The sequence below is a fragment of the Lithobates pipiens genome, unplaced genomic scaffold, assembly GCF_037356315.1.
Source record: "Lithobates pipiens isolate NorthernLeopardFrog02 unplaced genomic scaffold, aLitPip1_a1.2 Scaffold_30, whole genome shotgun sequence".
Classification (NCBI taxonomy): domain Eukaryota; kingdom Metazoa; phylum Chordata; class Amphibia; order Anura; family Ranidae; genus Lithobates; species Lithobates pipiens.
The window spans coordinates 68191829-68214084 of record NW_027507791.1 but is presented as its reverse complement, the minus strand read 5'-3'; positions in this window follow the sequence as shown (position 1 = coordinate 68214084).

Genomic DNA, 22256 nt, shown 5'->3' with positions numbered 1-22256 from the left:
TGTCTGTGGGGGTTTCTACAAATGTAGGGGGGTGGTTTGTCTGGGGGGGTCTCTACTAATGGAGGGGGGGTGGTTTGTCCTGAGGGGGTCTGTACTAATGGAGGGGTGGTGGTTTGTCCTGGGGGGGTCTGTATTAATGGAGGGGGTGGTTTGTCCTAAGGGGGGTCTGTACTAATAGAGGGGGTGGTTTGTCCAGGGGGGTCTCTACTAATGGCGGCTGGTTTGTCCTGAGGGGGGTCTGTACTAATGGAGGGGATGGTTTGTGGGGAGGTCAGTACTAATTGAGGGGGGGTCTGTACTCTCACTTCCTCCTCCTCCGTGCTAGTGCTCCTGGGGCCCAAAGCAGCTGCCCTTTGAAACGAACCCTGCCGCCACCCCCTTGTCATGCTATGAGTCTGGAGAGTGAAAGTCCTGCTGGTCTAGCGGGGTGCAGGGCAGGGGAAGCGGAGCCGACAGCAGCAGCATTTTGAAACAGTGATCAGCAGCTCCGGTAAGCAGCATGGGGCTGGCTAGAACCAACAGCCCAGGAGGGAGTGGGAGAAGACCTCACCGCCGGCCACCCTGACCTGAGCAGCAGTGGGTGCAGCATCCCCAGAAAACTCCCAGGGCCTGCACACTTTCTCCAGCCTCCTCTCCTAGCTGTCACTGTCATCAACAAGAAGGAAGACAGGCTGACCAAGGGCCCAGAGGACGAGGATGGGCACAAGGTAGGTGCATCTCACACACACACCTACCCACAGACAGGGGCTGGGACAGGGGGGCACAGGAGAGACTGCAGGCAGGGGATAGGGGGTCACTTTCACCCACCCCCTCTCCCCCTCCCATCCATACTCTCTCATACCCTCTCCCTGCTCTCTCCCCTCTCCCCCCTCAACCCATCTCTCTCACCCTCACCCACCCACCCTCATCAACTCCCTCTCTCCTCCCACCCTTACCACTGCCACTGACCTCATTCTCCTAATGAAGGACTACAGGTCCCAGCATGAGCCCCACAGAGCTGAGGATGTGACATCAGGTAGGTCAGTGTATGTCCAGTTTGTACTCCAGATCGCTCGGGTTATTTGTATTCCCTTTGGAGTATAAAGTACGGGGTTTTTTATACAACTTTAGTGCCTTGGATATAAAAAGCATTTGTTTCAAGTATGTTAGTCCAACATTGTAAGAACAATTAGAGTCACAGAGTGTAATTGTTCTTACAATGTTGGGCTAACATACATGAAACAAAATGCTTAAATAGGTAAGGGGCGGGGTCACCCATGGATGTCACATGGTGGCACCGCCCCCTTGTGATGTCACAGACCGTTTCGTGCTGAGGGGTGTCCCTGAATGGCAGTTTGGAAATGTGGTCACCCTATACGGTATCGCCAAACCGGCTGAGAGATACTGGTACCTTATGATAGCTCTATAAATTTGTCTATGTCCCTCTGTTACGGGCAAGTATGTGGCAGAGACTTTTTCTCAAGTATTCTACATTCAAGTCTGTGGCAGAGACTTTACTTTACTTAACGCCCTAGCGGCTGCTAGGCCTAGTGCGAGGAGGTCTATCCGGGGGTTGTGAAAATCAAGCTGTAAAACGGTTATTCTCTGGATTTCTTCTAGAAAGACTTTCCATTTTTGACAGTCCAAAGTACCTGAACTTCCTCCTAACCCTCTACCCTAAACTGAGACATTCTGTTTCTATTTCAAATAAATAACCCAAAAGAAGATCCAGTGTCAGTTTCTACATTTTTTGGGCCATCCACCACGGGAAACCCTAGACAGAGACGAGGTCAAGAAGGTAACGGTAAGCCCAATAAAACCAGCAGCTCCTTAGGGGGTCAGTGCTACAAAAGTAAAACGGGAGAGGGGAATTTTTTTTTTAGAGGGGGTGTTTTGTGCTAGTAGGGATGATTGGGGGATATTTGTGCTAGGAGGGGAAATTTGTGGGAGGGATATGTGCTAGGATAGAGGATTGGGGGAGGGCACTTTATGCTGAAAGGGGGGATTTGGAAGGGTGGGAGGGGAGATTTTTAGCGGGGGAGCAGATTTGTACTGGGAGTAGGTAGTAGTATATATATGCATAGTGATAGGTTAGAGACGATAGTGTCGTCAGGAATAGATTTTTATTTAACGACTTGACCTCCAGAAGATTTATCCCCCTTCATGGCCAGACCATTTTTTGCTTTTTTAGCACTGCATTATTTTAACTGACAATTGTGCAGTCGTGCAACGCGGTACACAAGCGAAACTTATATACCCCCCCCCAAAAAAAAAAAGAATAGAGCTTTCTTTTGATGACCACTGGATTTTTAATTTTTTTTGCTCTATAAACGAAAAAGTTAAAAAAATTTGAAAAGCAAACAATATTTTTTACTTTCTGCTATAAAAGCTATCCAATAAAAGAAAATTAAAAAAATCTAATTTCTCTTATATTCACCGACCGACACAACTCCTCTCTTTGCCATTGGGTTATATACCTTACCTCTAGGCGAATACTAGGCAAAGTTGTAATACAACACTCAAAACTCTCAGTTCCGTCCATGGGGGCGGTCCCTTAGGTATCAACCCACCTGCCTGCTAGCAGAAATCAGTTTTATTTTGTCTAGTGAAGGAGAAAGACCTAGGAACCCTGCTGGCCCATAGATCCGTGTTTTTTGTAGGCAGAAGCTTGGCTTTTTGCGCAAGATGAATGATCCTGTGATCTTCTATCAACAGCCGGCTGGGTGACAGGCTGGTTCACTTATCCTTGTAGTCTCCCCAGTCCGGTCATTGAGCGTGTGCAGGTCGCAGCTACGGCTCGGCAAGCCATGACATATCTCAGCTCCAGAGGTGGTCTTGAGCTTTTATGCTCCGGGGCATACATATGACCGGGCTACTGATGTCTGCCTCACAGTATGCCGAGGCTGGTAGCTACCCTGTACTGATCAGAAGTAGATCTACAATGGAATGTCTCCCGGCTCTTCAGGACTGGTAAGTACAGCTCTCCCTGTTCTGACGAGGCTGAGTCAGCTGGGCATTCCCTGGGAGGTCGATTCGGGGCCCCCCTCAGCTCCCTATCTTCTCTTACCTGTCCCTTTCTTCCCTCCCTCCCCCCTTCGGGGGGAATGCTGCATGTGGCTGCTGAGTGGTGTGTGTGTGCCTATATAGGGGCTCTCTGGGGGCTCTCACCTGACATGGGGGGTGCTGGCTGAATGGCGGTGGTCCTGGGACCTGTATGGTATGCCCCTGGAAGGTGCCTATGAGGGTCTGCTGGGAATGGTGCAGCGCTGTGGCTTTGCAGGTTTTTTTTTATATCTACCTCATGGCAATGTATAAGTAACCAGGATCCCAGTAGTGGGAACTCCTGCATTTAAGGATCCCGCAGACAGGAAGGCCGAGGCAGTGGCTCGTTCCTTGTTTATGGTTGTGGGGTCCGCTGTGCAACCGGTACTGGCATCCGCACTTGTGACGCAGACACGGTCTGAGTGAGCAAAACTTTTGCACTGCGAATTGGGAGAGCGTCAGGCTTTTCCTGTCTGCGTGAAACTGGCAGACCAACTAGTGCAAGGCCTTATAGTACATTTGTGACACGGCCCTGGATACCTCCCTCTGGTTCTAGGGCTTCAGTGTCAGCTCTGGTGCTGAGGCGCCTGATTGGCTGAAATGCTGGTCTTTTGACCAGGCATCTAAAAAAGCCCTGACGGATTTTCCCTTCCTTGGCGAACAGCTCTTGGGAGCCTCTTTGGATGGCATTAATAAGCATGCCACCAGTGGTAACAGTGTATTACTCCCACAGGCCAGGAAGGCTAAGGAACCACACTGTAGGCAAGGGCCCTCTTGTTTCCATTCACTATCGGCTTTTCCGTCCGCCTGGAGCTTCGGTATAACGTCCCCAGCCCGACAGGACGACCACGGATGGACAAAAGCATCCCTGGAACCACAAGCCTAACAAGATGTAACCTAGATGTAACCATTGATAGAATCCATTGGTTGCCAAAACCGTCCCATCTATCGGATCATATCCCTAGGGATGTACTCCTCCGCCTACACTTCTTCCACGTGAAAGAAAATCTTATGTTGTGAATGAGGAGGCAGGATACTATACCTCCACAATATCAAAACTTACAATTCTTTGCTGACTTGTCACAATATACACTGCCAAAAAGGAGGAACCTGAATACTGTGACCAAAGTACTTAGAAATCATAAGATTGCATACAAGTGGGGATACCCTACAAAACTGACTGTGACTAGAGAGAATCAAACCTACACGATCACATCCCTAGACAATGGGATTTCTCTCTTGAAAGATTGTAACATCCTCCCTGAAACAGATGAGATGATCCCTGCCACCAGTACACCAAGGCAGGTGAATCGGGAGTGGAAAGAAGTCGGACTAATCCCCCAGTTTATATCAGCAGCTTGCTGCTGTATGCAGGAGCCCTGCTTCTTTTATCTTTGTTGCTCCAAGTTGGGCACCTTGTAATGTTGCCTAGTTTCAATGTTTTTTGTTTCTGTTATCTTCCTTTCTTGATCATACATCACGGGACACAGGAGCTTCATTACATAGTGGGTTATATAGGCACCTCTGGTGATTGGACACTGGTTGACCCCAATTAAGGAGAATTCCTCCCCTATATAACCCCTCCCATATGGGAGGCACTTCAGTTTTTTCGCCAGTGTCTATGGTGGTTGTTAACATAAAACTTTAGCTCTGTGCAGGTCCCTGCGGGGGCCTAAGGGCTACAACAAAACCGGATCCATACCTCGGGCTGATATTTGACTCCCAAGATGGTATGGTATCCGGGCCTCGTCAGCCGAAGAAGCGAGGTTTGGCCTGTAAGTCCTCTCCTATTGGAAGACTGGGCTCTGGGAAAACCAGACTTGGTGTACTGTTTATACAGAGCGCACGAAAGTTTCTGGCAGTCTTTTACATGGTCCAGGTAGGAGGCTCTTCCGAGAAAGAGCCCCAGATAAACCTGAAGGTTGGCTAACACTACCCGCCGTGATGGGTGAAGGCTGGAGTTTGTCTGTTTCAGCAATTCCTGCGGCGAGGACAGGTAAGGGAAGTTAATCCTATATACATAATTATGTGATGGATTTCTTCATTTTGAGTAGTTGTATGTCTTACCTGGTTTCCACCACTAAAGGGAGTAAGAGCAGCCTGATGCATACTTACATGCCTTTCAATACACACGCTCAGTGAAGCCTGGTTCTGCAGCTGTCTCACGTCTCCATTGCAGTCCCTGCCACATCAAGGTAAACACAGGGGTCCCACGTAGTCTGGGGGTCCCACACAGCTCCGGTGGGGTTCTCCTTTCCCCCCCTGGATCCCGTGGTCCTCGTGCACGCACACGTGCACGCGCACCGTACGCGTTCCCGGCCTAATGGAGGAGGGGGGAGTGTGGTTGTGAGCCTGCACAGCGCTGTACTGCGCAGGCGCCAGGCGGCAGATTGAAAAAGCCCAGAGCTTCAGGGGGCTGTAATTGGAGACACAGGAGCTGTGGGCAGTAAGCATCCGTGGGGATTGGATCCAGGCAAACCTTAGACACCTACTCAGCATCAGGTTGTGCAGTTTAAGCATTTATATTTATTGTGAGACTTTAAGCACAACAGTGATTGCACTTGTACTAGTACCTCTGCTTTGTAGCTTAGGACTATGTCTCCTTGTAAGAGGGTCTCAGGGGGAGGTAACAAAGGCACTGGTAAATCACCGCCTAGGTCCAGGGGTTCTAAAAGTGCCTGTAAGTTACCATCCCCCCCTGAAAGACTGGAGCCAGCCTCTCAAGATGAGTCAGTGCCCCTGTCAGGTTTTGCAGCCTCTCCTAATGTCTCAGCCCCGGTTTATGTCACTGAGGACTCCCTTAAGGCTACATTGGAGGGTTTTGAAGGGAGAATAATGAATTTTATTTCTGCTTCCCTGAAAGATAGCAGGAAAAGGGGTAGATCCCCTCCCTCTGCTGAAATCCCTCTCTCAGATGATTCTTCTGAAAATGAGGAGAGATCCCTATCTTGGGATAGGGATCATGAGCAGCCGGATGAATTAGAGGAAGAGGAGAGAGTCCCCTCCTCCCAGGCACTCAGAAAACAGGTGCAGTATTATACTGAATTGGTGCATACCAAATTTAGAATGCCTGCTGCTGAAGTTGCTACATCCTCTGTTTCTTCCCTGGGAGTCAGGAAAGCCCCACAGACTGCCTATTCCTTCCCAATTCATCCCTTAATGGAGGAATTGTTGTATGAGGATTGGGGACATCCCGATAAACTGTTTGACCCTCCTAAAAGGTTTTCTGTGCATTATCCTCTGGAGGAAAGTTTCACCAAGAAGTGGGGGGTCCCATCTGTCGATGTGGCTGTTTCTTGCGTGAATAAAAACCTGACTTGTCCGTTGGATAATGCGCAGGTATTTAAAGATCCAACTGATAAAAATCTGGAAACCTTATTAAAAGCCTCCTTTTCCATGGCTAGCACTGTAGTGCAACCTAAAGTCGCAGCCGTGGGGTTGTGTCAGTTCCTCAAGGAACAGGTTAAGCAGATGCTTGGGCTCCTTCCCAGTGAGGAAGTTGAAAATTATGGAGAATTGCCTCACATTCTGTGTTTCATGATTGATGCGATTTTGGATTCTGTCCAACAAGCATCATATTTGTCTCTCATGTTGGTTCACATGCGAAGGGCCCTATGGCTAAAGAATTGGGCAGCTGAGCTGTCATGCAAGAAGCATTTGATTGGATTCCCGTTCAAAGGGGAACATTTGTTTGGAGAAGAATTAGATAAATTCGTCCAAAAAATTTCAGGGGGTAAATCTACTCTCCTTCCAGTCAAAAGGAGCAAACGTCCATCATTTAGGCATGCTCTCTCTCCCGGAGCATCAAGCTCTAAGCAGTGGCGACGGCCTTCTCAACCCTCCTCTACAGGAAAGGCTCAGGGCCGGGCCCAGGGGCAAAAAAAGACTTGGGGGCAAAAGCCTACCAAGCAGAGCCCAAAAGCTTCCTTGTGAAGGGGCTCCCCCACTCGGCCGAGTGGGGAGAAGGCTCCTGCAGTTTGCAGGAGCCTGGCGGGAAGAGATCCGGGACAAGTGGGTGATCTCTTCGGTATCTCTGGGCTACAGGCTAGAGTTTCAGGAGATTCCACCTTCTTGTTTCCTAAGGTCAAGGATCGCCAGGGATCCAGTAAAGTAAAAACCGCTATTCCTGGCCTTGGATCACTTACTATCCCAGGGGGTGATAGTAGAAGTGGACCCAAAAGAACAGGGTTCAGGATTTTACTCGAATCTCTTCACCGTTCTGAAGCCAAATGGAAGTGTCAGACCTATCCTAGATCTGAAGGATCTGAACCGGTTTTTACGTGTCCGGTCCTTCCGAATGCAGTCAATCCGCACTGTAGTTTCCTCCCTGCACGGGGGAGAATTTTTGGCATCAATAGACATCAAATATGCATATCTCCATGTGCCAATTTTTCCCGCACACAAAAGATTTCTAAGGTTCACGGTAGAGAAGCGCCATTTTCAATTTGTGGCCTTGCCGTTTGGGCTTGCTACGGCCCCACGAGTCTTCACGAAGATTCTGGACCCTCTCTTGGCAAACCTAAGAGCTCAGCGTATAGCCGTCATGGCTTATCTAGACGATTTACTTCTCATGGAGAAAACAGTAGCGTTCCTGAACCGCAGCGTTACCAGAACGCTAGAACACCTGGAACGCCTAGGTTGGATTATAAACCTAGAAAAGTCATCCCTACAGCCTGCCACCAGGTTGGAATTCCTGGGTATGGTCATCGACACCGCTCAGGGCAGGGTGTTTCTTCCAAGGCCAAAAGCCTTGGCCATTGGGGATCTGGTGCGCCTAATTCTGGGCAGGAGATCATCCCCCATTCGATTATGCATGAGACTGTTAGGGAAAATGGTCACCTCCTTCGAGGCCATCCCATTCGCCCAGTTCCACTCAAGGCCTCTGCAAAGATGCATCCTTGCGGCTTGGAACAGGAAGCCCCAATCCTTGGATCTTCCTATGCGTCTATTCCCAGGGACACACAAGAGTCTCGTATGGTGGTTGCAAACCAAGAACTTGCTGAAGGGTAAAACTTTTCTTCCTCTTCCATGGAAGATTATCACAACAGATGCCAGCTTGACGGGCTGGGGAGCAGTGTTGGCGGAGACGTGCTCGCAGGGGAAATGGTCTGCGATCGAGAGGCTATTGCCCATAAATGTCTTGGAGATCCGGGCAGTTTATATGGCTCTCATAAGGTGGTCTTACAGGCTACAAGGTCTCCCTGTTCGGGTTCAGTCCGACAATGCCACAGCAGTGACTTATATCAATCACCAGGGCGGTACCAGGAGTCTGGTGGCCCAAAAAGAGATGAATCGCATACTTGTCTGGGCAGAAAAGCATGTTCTGTGTCTTTCTGCAGTCTTCATTCCAGGAGTGGAAAATTGGCAGGCGGATTTTCTGAGCCGCCAGCAGTTGTACCCAGGAGAATGGGCTCTACACCCCGACGTGTTTCGGAACATATGTCGCAGGTGGGGTACTCCAGATGTAGATCTGTTTGCATCCAGGTTCAACAGGAAACTGGACAATTTTGTGTCAAGGACAAGAGATGCACTTGCTCAGGTGCTCTGACAGTTCCCTGGGATCAGTACAATCTGATCTATGCCTTCCCCCCGAGCCTGCTTCTGTCTCGGTTCCTGGGAAGAGTCAAGAGGGAGACAAAATCGGTCCTTCTGGTGGCCCCGGCTTGGCCCAGGCGACCATGGTACGCAGAAATCATGAAGTTGGCAGTAGGAAGGCCATGGATCCTCCCTCTCCGGCCAGATCTGCTCTCACAGGGTCCAATTTACCATCCTGCTTTACGCAGTCTGAATTTGATGGTCTGGCTGCTGAGACCCACATTCTGAGAGACCGTGGCCTTTCGGGGCCAGTCCTTTCTACTCTGGTCAATGCCAGAAAGCCGGCCTCCAGGCTTATTTATTACAAAATCTGGAGGGCATATGTTTCCTGGTGTGAACTCAGGAAATGGCATCCTAGAAGGTATTTCATTAGCAGGATCTTGGCCTTTCTCCAGTCAGGCCTAGAAATGAATTTGGCCATAATCACTATCAAGGTGCAGATTTCGTCCCTGTCTGTGTTTTTTCAGAAGCCACTTGCATCGCATTCCCTGGTGCGGGCTTTCATCCAGGGGACCATGCGGTTAAGACCGCCAGTCAAACCTCCGGTATGCCCATGGGATCTGAATTTGGTTCTCTCTGCTTTGCAGGGGCAACCATTTGAACCTTTGCATCTGGCTTCATTAGTTCTCCTGACTAAAAAAATTGGTCTTCTTCGTAGCCATATCCACGGCTAGAAGAGTATCAGAGCTAGCAGCTCTCTCCAGCAAGGAGCCGTATCTAATTATTCATAAGGACTGGGTGGTCATGCGCCCCAACAGGTCCTTTCTACTTAAGGTGGTTTCGGGATTCCATTTGAATCAAGATGTAATCCTACCGTCCTTTTTTCCGGACCCACAGTCCGCAGAAGAAGAATCTTTGCACACTTTGGATGTGGTTAGAGCAGTCAGTATATATCTTCAAGCAACTGCTCAGATAAGGAAAACTGATTGCTTGCTTGTTTTGCCAGAAAGCCCTAGGAAGGGCCAGGCGGCGTCAAAATCCACTCTCTCAAGATGGATTAGACAGGTTATTTCTCAGGCCTATAGTGTAAAAGGGAAGATTCCTCCTTTTCAAGTGAAAGCGCACTCAACGAGGGCTGTAAGTGCTTCTTGGGCAGTGCATCACTGGGCCTCCCTGGCTCAGATCTGTAAGGCTGCAACTTGGTCATCAGTCCACACATTCACCAGATTCTATCAGGTGGATGTCAGAGGGCAAGAGGATATCGCCTTCGGGCGCAGTGTACTGCAGGCTGCAGTTTAGGTCCTCCGGTCCCTGGCGGTCTATAATTATGATCTGTGTCCCTCCCCTCAATCTGAGCATTACTTTGGGACATCCCACTATGTAATGAAGCTCCTGTGTCCCGTGATGTATGATCAAGAAAATTTGATTTTTATATACAGCTTACCTGTAAAATCCTTTTCTTGAGAGTACATCACGGGACACAGGGCTCCTGCCCCTCTTGGGTTTTACGTGGTTTCTTATTGCTTTGCTACAAAACTGAGGTGCCTCCCATATGGGAGGGGTTATATAGGGGAGGAATTCTCCTTAATTGGGGTCAACCAGTGTCCAATCACCAGAGGTGCCTATATAACCCACTATGTAATGAAGCTCCTGTGTCCCGTGATGTACTCTCAAGAAAAGGATTTTACAGGTAAGCTGTATATAAAAATCCAATTTTTCCACGAGTCTGGATGAAGATGACCACAGGAGAAAGCACCAAACACCACCATAGGACCAGTACAAGCCAGACCCAAACCTACTGGCAACTACCTGGGATCAAACACACAGAGGAGGACTCAACCAACATAACCTGTAATGTGTGTACAGCACATTTCCCGAACATGGATTGCCCTTTCTATCCAGGCCTTAAAATCCTACCTAGAAGGCAAGCATACTCTCAGAAACATACCTCTATAGTCTTCAACGCCTGTAGCTTTATAATACTATGACACTTAATATCCTTTCCATAAACGTCAGAGGGCTTAATCACCCTATGAAAAGGAAATCCTTATGGAGGGAAACCACACTTCATAATAGCGATATCATCTGTACACAAGAGACACATTTCAGCTCCTTCGCTCCCTGTAAATGCTCACATAGGAACTACCCTTTTGTATTTACTGCTAAGGCAGAATCAAAAGTACTTATTGCCATCAGAGATTCAGTGGCATTCAAACAACATCAAGAAATAATTGACCCACATGGAAGATTCTTGATACTTGTGTGGGATTTGAACTCTACAACCTACACAATCGCTACTGTATACTCCCCCAATGTGCACCAAGTCCACTACTTCAATAAATTAATGAAAAAGATCCAAAAAATCCAAACTGACTACTGATAATCAGTGGAGACTTTAACGCCACTCCGGACCCGACATATGACTCAACTTCTCTTTCTAAACACACCACTACTGCTCTACTACCATTGATACACAGCAATCATTTATACGATGCATGGCGCTGTCTTCATGCAAATGAAAGGGACTTTACCTTCTTTTCCCCGCCACATTGAATTTACACGAGAATAGACCTCTTTTTAGTGGACCAACGAGTCCTACTACTGACCAAGAAAGTCTCCATAGACACAATAACTTGGTCTGACCATGCCCCAGTGGTTCTATCTATAGCAGACTCAACTGTAATGAAACAAAGCCCGCTATGGAAACTCAATTCATACCTTATACAGCGAATGGAGACAAAAAAAATTATCCAAACTCATCTCCAATAATTTTTTGCTAACTACGTGGGCACGGTGCAAGACCCCTTTGTTCTGTGGAACACCCATAAGGCGTATATGAGGGGTATTCTGGTGCAGCTTGGAGCGAGGGGAAAGAGGCAGAGGCTAAAGCGGCTGACTGATTTAAATAAAGAAATATAAAACCTAGAAAACCAAAATAAATTTAATACTACACCAACGCTATCCGAGAAATTATCCCAACTTAGACATAGCCTTAGACTCTTGTTACTAGAGGACTTTGAAAAATTATCTAAGCGATTGAAAATTAACTATTATCTACATGGTAACAGAGCTGGCAAGCTCTTAGCACATAACATAAAAGGCAATAGATACAAAACCAAAATTCCATATGTAATTCACCCCGGTACTAAACAAAAGGAATACCATCTTCAACAGATACCAGACGCCTTCAGCTTCTACTATGTGTCATTATATAACCTCAATGACGACCCTCAGACATATCGACCAAATTTAGACACAATCATTCATTTTCTAGCCTCTAAATCCATCCCCAAACTAACATCCACTCAACTCCATTCCTTAAATGAGCCATTCACAGACACAGAAATCCACAAAGCCATTGCAGTACTTCAGTTGAATAAGTCACCGGGCCCAGATGGTTTTAGTGGAGAGTACTACAAAGAATCCGAACCTCTGCTGATTCCACATTTAGTGCAAATTTTTGACGCTGCTGCCGCCGCCTCTGCCTCCTTCCCTCCAGCAATGTTGGAAGCGATAATTGTCAGGGGAAGAATCCAGACACATCTTCGAACTTTAGACCAATTTCGCTTCTCAACACTGATTTGAAATTATACGCTAAATTAATAGCATTACGCCTGGTTGCAATTATCCCCACACTTATCCACCCAGATCAAACGGGGTTTACCCAGGGCAGACAAACTTCGGATGCCACCCGAAGATTGGTAAACATCATTCATATGGCTGAAGAGCAAAGGAGGCCTTCTCTGCTTCTGACTTTGGATGCAGAGAAGGCCTTCGACTGCATACACTAGCTATATATGACCAGAGTCTTGGAATCATTTGGTTTTGTTGGTAGTATACTCACAGCTATTATAGCATTATACTCCAAGCCTTCAGCCAGGGTGTGTGTATCTGGGGTCCTGTCTACACCATTTTCAATTTCTAATGGCACTAGGCAGGGGTGCCCATTGTCCCCATTGATCTTTAATCTATTAATGGAACCCCTAGCCATATATATCAGAAACCATCCCCATATTAAAGGCTTTCCAGCTGGCGAAGGAAGTCATACCATTAGTTTATTCGCTGATGACATAATTTTGATCATGACAGATGTGGAATCTTTCCTGGCTGCAGCACATGATACTTTGACTATATTTAATCGTGTCTCATATACTGGGTCTAGGCATCAACCAAACAACACAAGCTAACCTTGAAAAACAATACCCCTATTCTTGGAGCAACAACGGGATACAATACTTGGGTACCACATTAACGGCCAAGACCCACCAACTAGCTGAAGCAAATTACACTGTATTTCTCAATAAACTAGTGCCCAAACTACAATCCCTATCTAAAACAGAGTTGACTTGGTCTGGCAGATTAGCTGCCTTCAAAATGACAATTCTTCCTCAATTTACCTATATGTTCCATTCTTGTTCCCGATTCCTTTTTCACTAAAGCCCAGTCCATGATAAATAATTTCCTATGGCAAGGGAAGAAAGCTAGATGCGCTTTTCAAAAATTAGTTAAATCAAGAAAAGTTGGAGGCATAGGTCATGTTATCCTAAAAGATTACTACACAGCAGCGTGCCTAGCCCAAGCACAAAGACCCCCTAGACCTACTACTCGCAGCTCGATTTATGACTAGACGCCCTACAAATATCTCCCCACTAGGGATGAGCTTCGTGTTCGAGTCGAACGTAAGTTCGACTCGAACATTGGCTGTTCGTCCGTTCGGCGAAATCCGAACACTTGGTCCGTTTGCGTCAAAATTCGCATGGCGCTCACGGCCCACAATGCACTGCGATGGCGCAGTGCATTGCTGGCTCATGATTGGCCAAGCATGCACTGTGACCCCGCATGCTTAGCCAATCACAGCGACAGCAGCGAGGAGAGCCATGATTGGTCACAGGCAGTATGCCTGTGGCCAATCATAGCTCAGGCTGTGTAGTGCACGCCCCACACTATATAAGGCCGCCATTGAGGCGGCCTCGTGTAGTATGTTGGCATCTGAAGCAGTGGGTGTTCTGTGTACCTTCAACACAGTACACACCGATCGTTTTTGGCTGATTTCCTATCTTGCTGTTGTGTAGTGGTTATTGTCTGTGCCCTGACCGCAGTATACACCACTATATTCACCTCACCTATATAGCTAGTGATCTATCTTTAATAATAGAGCTTGCAGTCAGTAGTGTTAGGAGATAGTGCGTGCTGTCTGCGTGCTCTGTACCCAGTACATACCGCTATAATCCACCTACATAGCTGTTCTCTATTTGAGCCCAATTGCCATCTGCAGGAGTTATTGGAAGTTGTGTGTGCCTCCAGCACAGCACAGTATACATCTGTATATACCCCTTTATCTCTGCTGTTTTCTGGTTATTGTCTGCGTGCCCTGACCGCAGTATACACCGCGATATTCACCTCACCTATATAGCTAGTGATCTATCTTTAATAATAGAGCTTGCAGTCAGTAGTGTTAGGAGATAGTGCGTGCTGTCTGCGTGCTCTGTACCCAGTACATACCGCTATAATCCACCTACATAGCTGTTCTCTATTTGAGCCCAATTGCCATCTGCAGGAGTTATTGGAAGTTGTGTGTGCCTCCAGCACAGCACAGTATACATCTGTATATACCCCTTTATCTCTGGTGTTCTATAAAAAAGGCATCTGCAGGAGTTAGTGGGTGTTGTGTGCCTCCAGCACAATATAAACTACCCAACTGCTGTTTTACCCAACTCCCTTCAGGCCATTACCATGTCTGGAAGGCCAGCAAGGAGAGGCAGACAGGCGCGAGCCGATAAAAGAGGGCAAGCAGGCTCTGTGTCTAGAGACAACAGTGCTGGTCGTGGACGCGGTGCATTGTCATCAGCACGTGGCCATGGGACATGCTTGTCCTTCTTTTCGGCAGCTGGACATGTTGAACCGCAACATGCCAACGACTTGGTAGAGTGGATGACCAAGCCCTCTTCATCCTCCTCATCCTCTCTCACCCAGTCTCAGGGTAGTAGCAAAGCAGCTGCCAACGCATTGTCTTCCCTCCTCTCAATGTCATCATCAGTGACTCCTTCCCTAGACCCACCACGTCCTCCTGAGGAGTCTCCTGAACTCTTTGAGCACAGTGTTGGGTACATGCTCCAGGAGGATGCCCAGTGTTTGGTGGGCTCTGATGATGACACTCAGCTAGAGGAAGGCAGTAGCGTGAGCGCAGAGAGAGGGGATGCTCAAGAAGGACAGCAATCTGGCAGTCATGTTCCACAAGCTGCAGCATACTGCCAGGTTTGCTACAGCGATGAAGAGGGAGGGGATGATGAGGGCACTGACTCCACGTGGGTGCCTGGAAGGAGGGAGGAGGAGGAGGAGGAGGAGGAGGCACATGTCCAACGAGGCAGGATGCCCTCCGGGGGCCAGCTTAGGGGCAGCACACCGACTGAATCACACCGCAGAGCTCCGCCTGTGCAGAGCGCTGCCTCTGCGCGTTATTCTAAAAGTTCTTTGGTGTGGGCCTTTTTTGAGACGAGTGCATCAGATCGCACCGCTGCTATTTGCAACATATGTCTCAAGCGTATCTCACGTGGCCAAAACATCAGCCGCTTGGGCACCACATGCTTGACCAGACATATGTTGACCTGCCATGCAGCTCGTTGGCAAGCGTACCTCAAAGACCCACACCAAAGAACAAAGCGGACCTCTCCTTGCTCCTCATCAGCTGGCATCTCCAACCCCACTAGACCTTCAGTCCTCTCTGAAACCTGCTCTGAGAGGAATGAAGGTGTAGAATTAGGTGTGTCACAGTCAAGTGCTTCCGGGAACTCTGCTAGCGGTACACCCACATCCGATTATAGCAGGCAAATGTCCCTGCCCCAGCTGCTGGACCGGCGGAAGAAGTTCACTCCCAGCCATCCACATGCCCAGCGGTTGAATGCTAGCTTGGCTAAATTGCTAGCACTTCAACTGCTGCCTTTTCAGTTGGTAGACTCGGCCCCCTTCCGTGAGTTTGTACAATGTGCGGTTCCTCAGTGGCAGGTCCCCAAACGCCACTTTTTCTCACGGAAGGTGATTCCGGCTCTCTACCGGCATGTGGAAGGCAATGTCCTTGCCTCGCTGGACAGGGCGGTCAGCGGTAAGGTGCATATTACCGCTGACTCATGGTCCAGCAGGCATGGACAGGGACATTACCTGTCTTTCACGGCCCATTGGGTCACTCTTCTGCCAGCTGGGAAGGATGCAGGACAAGGTGCAGTAGTGTTGGAGGTTGTTCCGCCACCACGCCTCCAAAATGCTACTATTGGTTGTGACACACCTCTCTCCTCCACCCCCTCCTCTTCTTCTTCCTCCATGGCCTCTTCCAGTGCTCTGTCCTCAGAACCAGCGGTGCTCCGTAGGCGTTCCAGGGGCTACGCAAGTACGCAGGCAAAACGATGCCATGCCGTGCTTGCGCTGGTTTGTTTGGGGGACAGGAGCCACACTGGGGCGGATGTTTTGTCAGCTCTGCAGGGGCAGGCCGAGAGGTGGTTGACGCCACGCCAGCTTAAGCCAGGAATGGTGGTTTGCGACAATGGCACCAACCTCCTCTCCGCCCTCCGACAGGGACAACTGACCCATGTGCCCTGTGTAGCTCACGTCCTTAACCTGGTGGTGCAGCGGTTCTTGGGCAGGTACCCCGGCTTACAGGATGTCCTGAAGCAGGCCAGGAAAGTCTGTGTGCATTTCCGCCGATCATTTAATGCCTTTGCTCGGCTGGCTGAGCTCCAAAAGGAGTTGAACCTGCCCAAGAACCGCCTTATATGTGACATGCCCACCAGATGGAACTCAACATTGGCCATGCTGCAGCGGCTGCACACGCAGCAGAGGGCCATCAATGAGTACCTGTGCGACTACGGCACCAGGACAGGGTCAGGGGAGCTTGGTTTTTTCTCACCACGCCAGTGGGGCATGATCAGGGATGCATGCACTGTCCTGTCACCGTTTGAGGAGGCCACAAGGATGGTGAGCAGTGACAGTGCATGCATCAGTGACACTGTACCTCTTGTCCACCTCTTGGAGCATACGCTGCGTGGAATAATGGACAGGGCACTTGAGGCAGAACAGAGGCAGGAAGAGGAGGACTTCCTTGCCTCTCAAGGCCCCCTTTATCCAGACAGTGTTCCTGCTGTGCCACCCATCACACAGGAAGAGGATGAGGAGGAGGAAGAGGAGGAGGAGGATGATTGTGTCAGCATGGAGGTGGAGGCTGGCACTCAGCATCAGCAGCAGCAGCAGCAGCAGCAGTCTTATAGGGATGATTTACAGTCCCAAGAAACCCATGGACTTGTACGTGGCTGGGAGGAGGTAGCTGCGGATCATGTTGTCCTTAGTGACCCAGAGGACTCCGGACCGAATGCCTCAGCTAACCTACGCTGCATGGCCTCCCTGATCCTGCAAAGCCTGCGGAAGGATCCTCGTATTCTTCGGATCAAGGAGAGGGACCATTACTGGCTGGCCACTCTCCTTGATCCACGGTACAAGGGTAAGGTTGCCGACCTTATCTTGCCATCGCAGAGGGAGCAGAGGATGAGACATCTCCGGGAGGCCTTGCAGAAAGGTCTGTGCAATGCGTTCCCAGAGACTGGGAGGTTACAAACTCCTGGTCCTGGACAACGTGTTGCTGAGGCATCGGTCAGAAGGAGCGGTGGAGAAGGTGGCCGTCTGACTGATGCTTTCAGACAATTTTTTAGTCCGCAGCCCCAAGGTATGATTGGTTCCAGCACCCATCGCCAGCGTCTGATTTACATGGTGCAGGAATACCTAGGGGCAAGGTCAGACTTGGACACCTTTCCCACCGAAAATCCTCTGGCTTACTGGGTCTTGAGGATGGATCACTGGCCAGAGCTTGCACAGTATGCAATTGAGCTACTGGCCTGTCCTGCATCCAGCGTTCTTTCTTCAGTGCTGCTGGTGGCTTTGTTACCAATCACAGGGTGCGCCTGTCCACCGAATCAGTTGATCGACTGACCTTCATCAAGATGAATCAGTCTTGGATCACCCACAGCTACCAAGCACCTGAAGCTGATGTAACCGAATAATTTTTTTTGAAATACCACATCCCTTCAAGACTGCCTATGCTGATGCTGAGTGACTGTCCTGTTATGTCTATTGTCTATCCTCTTCCTCCTCCGCTGATATGTTGGAAGAACATTTTTGGTTCTGGGTGATGCCAGCAGCCCAATTTTTCTGCCCCTGTTTAACAGGGGCGTTTAATTAAAATTTTTGATGCAATGCTTTGCAGCAGGGCTAATTCCTGCAATAAAACTAGAGTATATGGCAGAGGTTGCAGTGTGGTGGCACCAGCACCAGTGCCTAAGGCCCAATTTTTCTGCCCCTGTTTAACAGGGGCGTTTAAGTACAATTTTTGATGCAATGCTTTGCAGCAGGGCTAATTCCTGCAATAAAACTAGAGTATATGGCAGAGGTTGCAGTGTGGTGGCACCAGCACCAGTGCCTAAGGCCCAATTTTTCTGCCCCTGTTTAACAGGGGCGTTTAAGTACAATTTTTGATGCAATGCTTTGCAGCAGGGCTAATTCCTGCAATAAAACTAGAGTATATGGCAGAGGTTGCAGTGTGGTGGCACCAGCACCAGTGCCTAAGGCCCAATTTTTCTGCCCCTGTTTAACAGGGGCGTTTAAGTACAATTTTTGATGCAATGCTTTGCAGCAGGGCTGATTCCAGCAAAAAAAATAGAGTATATGGAAGAGGTTGCAGTGTGGTGACACCAGCAGCAGTGCCTAAGGCCAAATTTTTCTGCCCCTGTTTAACAGGGACATGTAATTACAATTCTTGATATAATATTTCACAGGAGGGCCCCTTCCTGTGTCCACCCAGAGTAACGGTGAGGACTTATAGTGTTGTGGCACCAGCACCACAACCACCAAAGGTCAATTTTTCTACCACTGTTCAACAATGGCATGTAATTACAATTCTTGATATAATCGTTCACAGCAGGGCGCTCCAGCGCCCACCAAGAGTCACTTTGAGGGCTTACAATGTTGTGGCAAAACCAACACCTTGTTCCGCCATTTCTGCAGAGCATATAGGGCAGGCCCCTACTTTCAAACATCCAACTTACAAACATCTCCTACTTGCAAACGCAAGGAGACAGCAGCAAGTGAGATGAAAAAAGATGGACGAGAAAACAAATTATACAGGGGTGATAACCCTTCCCTATGTTTTCCAAAAAGCTTAAAAATCGTTTTTTTGACTGGAGCTACACTTTAAAAATGTACCAGTTGAAAATTACAAACAGATTCAACTTAACACAACAAACCTACACAGTCCCTGTCTTGTTTGCACCGCCTGTATACTGCTGTTCTGAGTATATAGGGCCTGGGGGCCACACGCATTTCCTTTTTTTAATATGGGTACAGGGTTCCCCTTAATATGCGTACAAGACCCAAATAGGCTGGTAATGGGCAGGGAGGGCTACCCATGCCATTTTTCTGAATGATTTTCAACCATATTGCAGGAACCAGATATAACATTAAAACCGCAAGCAGTTTTAAATGGTGTTATTTCCGTTAAATGTCATTTTGTGCAGGGACTGTTCTAAACACGGGAAACACGTGGCACTTCACAGGCATACTACAGACACCCCCCAGGCGCCATATTTACAGGAATATTTCACTTTTTTTTTCACTTTAATCGTCAATAAAATCAGTGCTCCCGCCAAAACGGCCATTTTAGGCATTGACCCATGTCCCCTGGAGCAGGAGCCAGGTCCCCAAACCCTTTTTAGGACAGTATCTTGCATATTAGCCATTAAAATGAGCACTTTTCATTTCGAACGTTCGAGTCCCATAGACTTCAATGGGGTTCTAACGTTCGTAACGAACGTGGGGTCCGTTCGAAAGTTCTGGTACGAACCGAACCGGGGGGTGTTCGGCTCATCCCTACTCCCCACCTATGTCCGCAACTATAAGTGCTTGGAAAACCCTTTTACACACTTCAATAGGTGATACACCCTCCAAATCCATCTCATTGCCTATAACTAGCTTACAACTCCTGATCCCAAACCTGAAAATCAAACATTGGACTTCTAAAGGTATTGACAAAGTTACTGATTTAAAAATAGGCCCAGCAACTAAAACTTTTAGAGCATCACAATTAGAATTTGGATTCCACGCGGACGATATATTCACCTATAAGCAAATTTCACATTTACTCTCATCTATTCCTGATACATCTACCTTATTATCATGGAAAGTCTATCTCTATCTCACAAATCCTATTACCTCTATCAAGAGAATCTCGTTAATGTATAATACCCTACATCAGAAATCAATTTTCATCAAAACCCCTTCTATGAGATCATTGGAATTAGACCTATCGAACTCATATACCAATGACCAATGGCTTAACCTCCCTGGCGGTACGATTACTTTGGATTTTAGGTGCTAAAAGCGGTACAATTATTTTTCATGAAAATTTGGCGTTTTATATTGTAGTCCTGTAATTCTTAGGAATAACTCTCTTAAATCTGTCCAAACCAGAGTCTAGCAGACATCCCGGGTATAATAAAGTTTGAAAAATGAAATCATAAATTATAATATAATAAATAACTATAAATAATTGTACCAAATAATAATATAACAATAATAAAAATTATTCAATAATGTAATCAAATCAAAAACACTGAAATTTGCTCAGTTGCAGAATTGTCACTGTCATTACTTTTCAGTATTTGATGACGGTTCTCCCCACAAATAGCTTTCGCTCAATTCTGCGAGTGATTACAATTTATTATCGCTATTTTCTAGCTGGTCTAAAACCATTTTTGATGTAAAGGGACAGTTTTGGTTGCTATGGGCAATCTCCAGTTTTCAGGCATAAAGAACAGTTTTTATTATATAAAACTGCATGCAGGACACTGGGCAGACCACTAGGGACAAAGGGGATGTGAAATAATTACATACAGCAATGTAATCTGTAAGATTACATTATACTGTATGTATACTGTGTGTTTCACTTTTTGAATTTGGTGCCGATCTCCGTCCCACGTGCGTCGCAACGCTCGCAGGGAACGGAGATCGGGTCCGTGATAGATCGAGCGAGACACGGCTCGCTCGTACAGCGGGGAGACAACGCTGGATCCGAGGGAGAAGGTAAGTAAACCTCCGCCTGGATCCAGCGATGCGGTCCCGAGTCTGGCTCGGGGTTACCGCTAATGGTACAAAAATTCCACCCCGAGCCAGACTCGGGAAGACCGTCAGGGGGGTTAAAGCAATTTCATCTACCTATAAAACCACAAAAAGTGCGAACCTGTGGGAACTATACCAGAAGTTATTGCTAAGGTGGTATCTAACGCCCACAAGAATAGCTAGTTTTACTCCACATGCCTCGCCACTGTGCTGGAGGAACTGTGGCAATAGGGGTAAATTAATCCATATTTTCTGGAACTGCCCAGAGATTCGATCTGTATGGACTACTATATTTAACTTAGTCAACATCACAAATGTCACTATTTCTCCAAATCCAGGGCTAGCTATCCTATCCCTGGGAATAGATAACATTCCTCCCCAATTAAGGAAAATTGTATCCCATATCCTTCTAAGTGCTAGACTAGAAATAGTTAGAGGTTGGAGGAAGGTGGCAGCACCAACAACTACAGAGGTCCTAAGGACGTTACACTTACATATTATGATATAAGAATAGTGGTGCGCTATACTAAGAGATATGTAGATTCACAATAGTGGTGTACTTTGAAAAGTAAAGAAATTGAATTGCAGTGAAGCCAACAAAAATGGTCAAGAAAAATGGAATATATAGTCAAAGTGTATATAAAGGTAAGTAGATAGCAGCTACTAACACATCTATATATACCAACTATATAACAGTAAGTAAAATATATTATAATAATTATCATATGGTCTCTTATGTCAATAAGATAACATAAACAGCAAAACAAATGAATAAAAATAATAGTAAAAAATTGGTGATACTTTGTGGCGATAAAAATATGTGCAAAATAAAACTGTAGTATCAAGTGAAAGATTATGAGATTATTTAAAAAATAGGCAAAAAGTGCAATAGTGCTATGAGCCGAGTCCAAGTAAAAATAACAATTACATAAATCTATACAATCGTCTAAGCAGATGGATAAATATCAATTTCAAATGTCCATATAAAGGTGCAATAAGTGCAATAAAATAGTGACTATACAAAATCGCATAAGGTGCTGAGAAACCGTGTAGCGTTTATGTCTAGGAATCTATCCAAAAATCGCATACAATCTGAGTAAACTCTAGGTTTAAATAAAGTGCTGGTGTTATCAGAATAATAGGTTATAATTTAGGTGATCCAACGAAGTTCGGTGGGGTGGCGTTATTTTCCGTGTGGTCCTAGATTGTCTTTTTATGGGTGTCCCCTTACCTTACTGCTGTAAGGTTACAGCATGTATCTTTGGGTGTCCCTGGTGACCTTTTTCCTTTATGGATCCTGTTACAGTAACTCCTGCCTGGCGTCCCTCTCTTGCTCTCTATATGGTACGTGGCCTCTTTAAGAGTCACTTTAGGGTATTCGCCATAGGTGGTCTCGTGCCGGGTATCATATATGGTAACTCAAAACATAAAGGAAGGATGCCCCATAGTGTAGTAATTTTTAGTGTAACATTTATTTAGGAAATAAAGAGTAAAACCAGGTACTCACAAACATAGGATAAAAGGTAAGCAGTGTAAAAACGAGCAGCGAG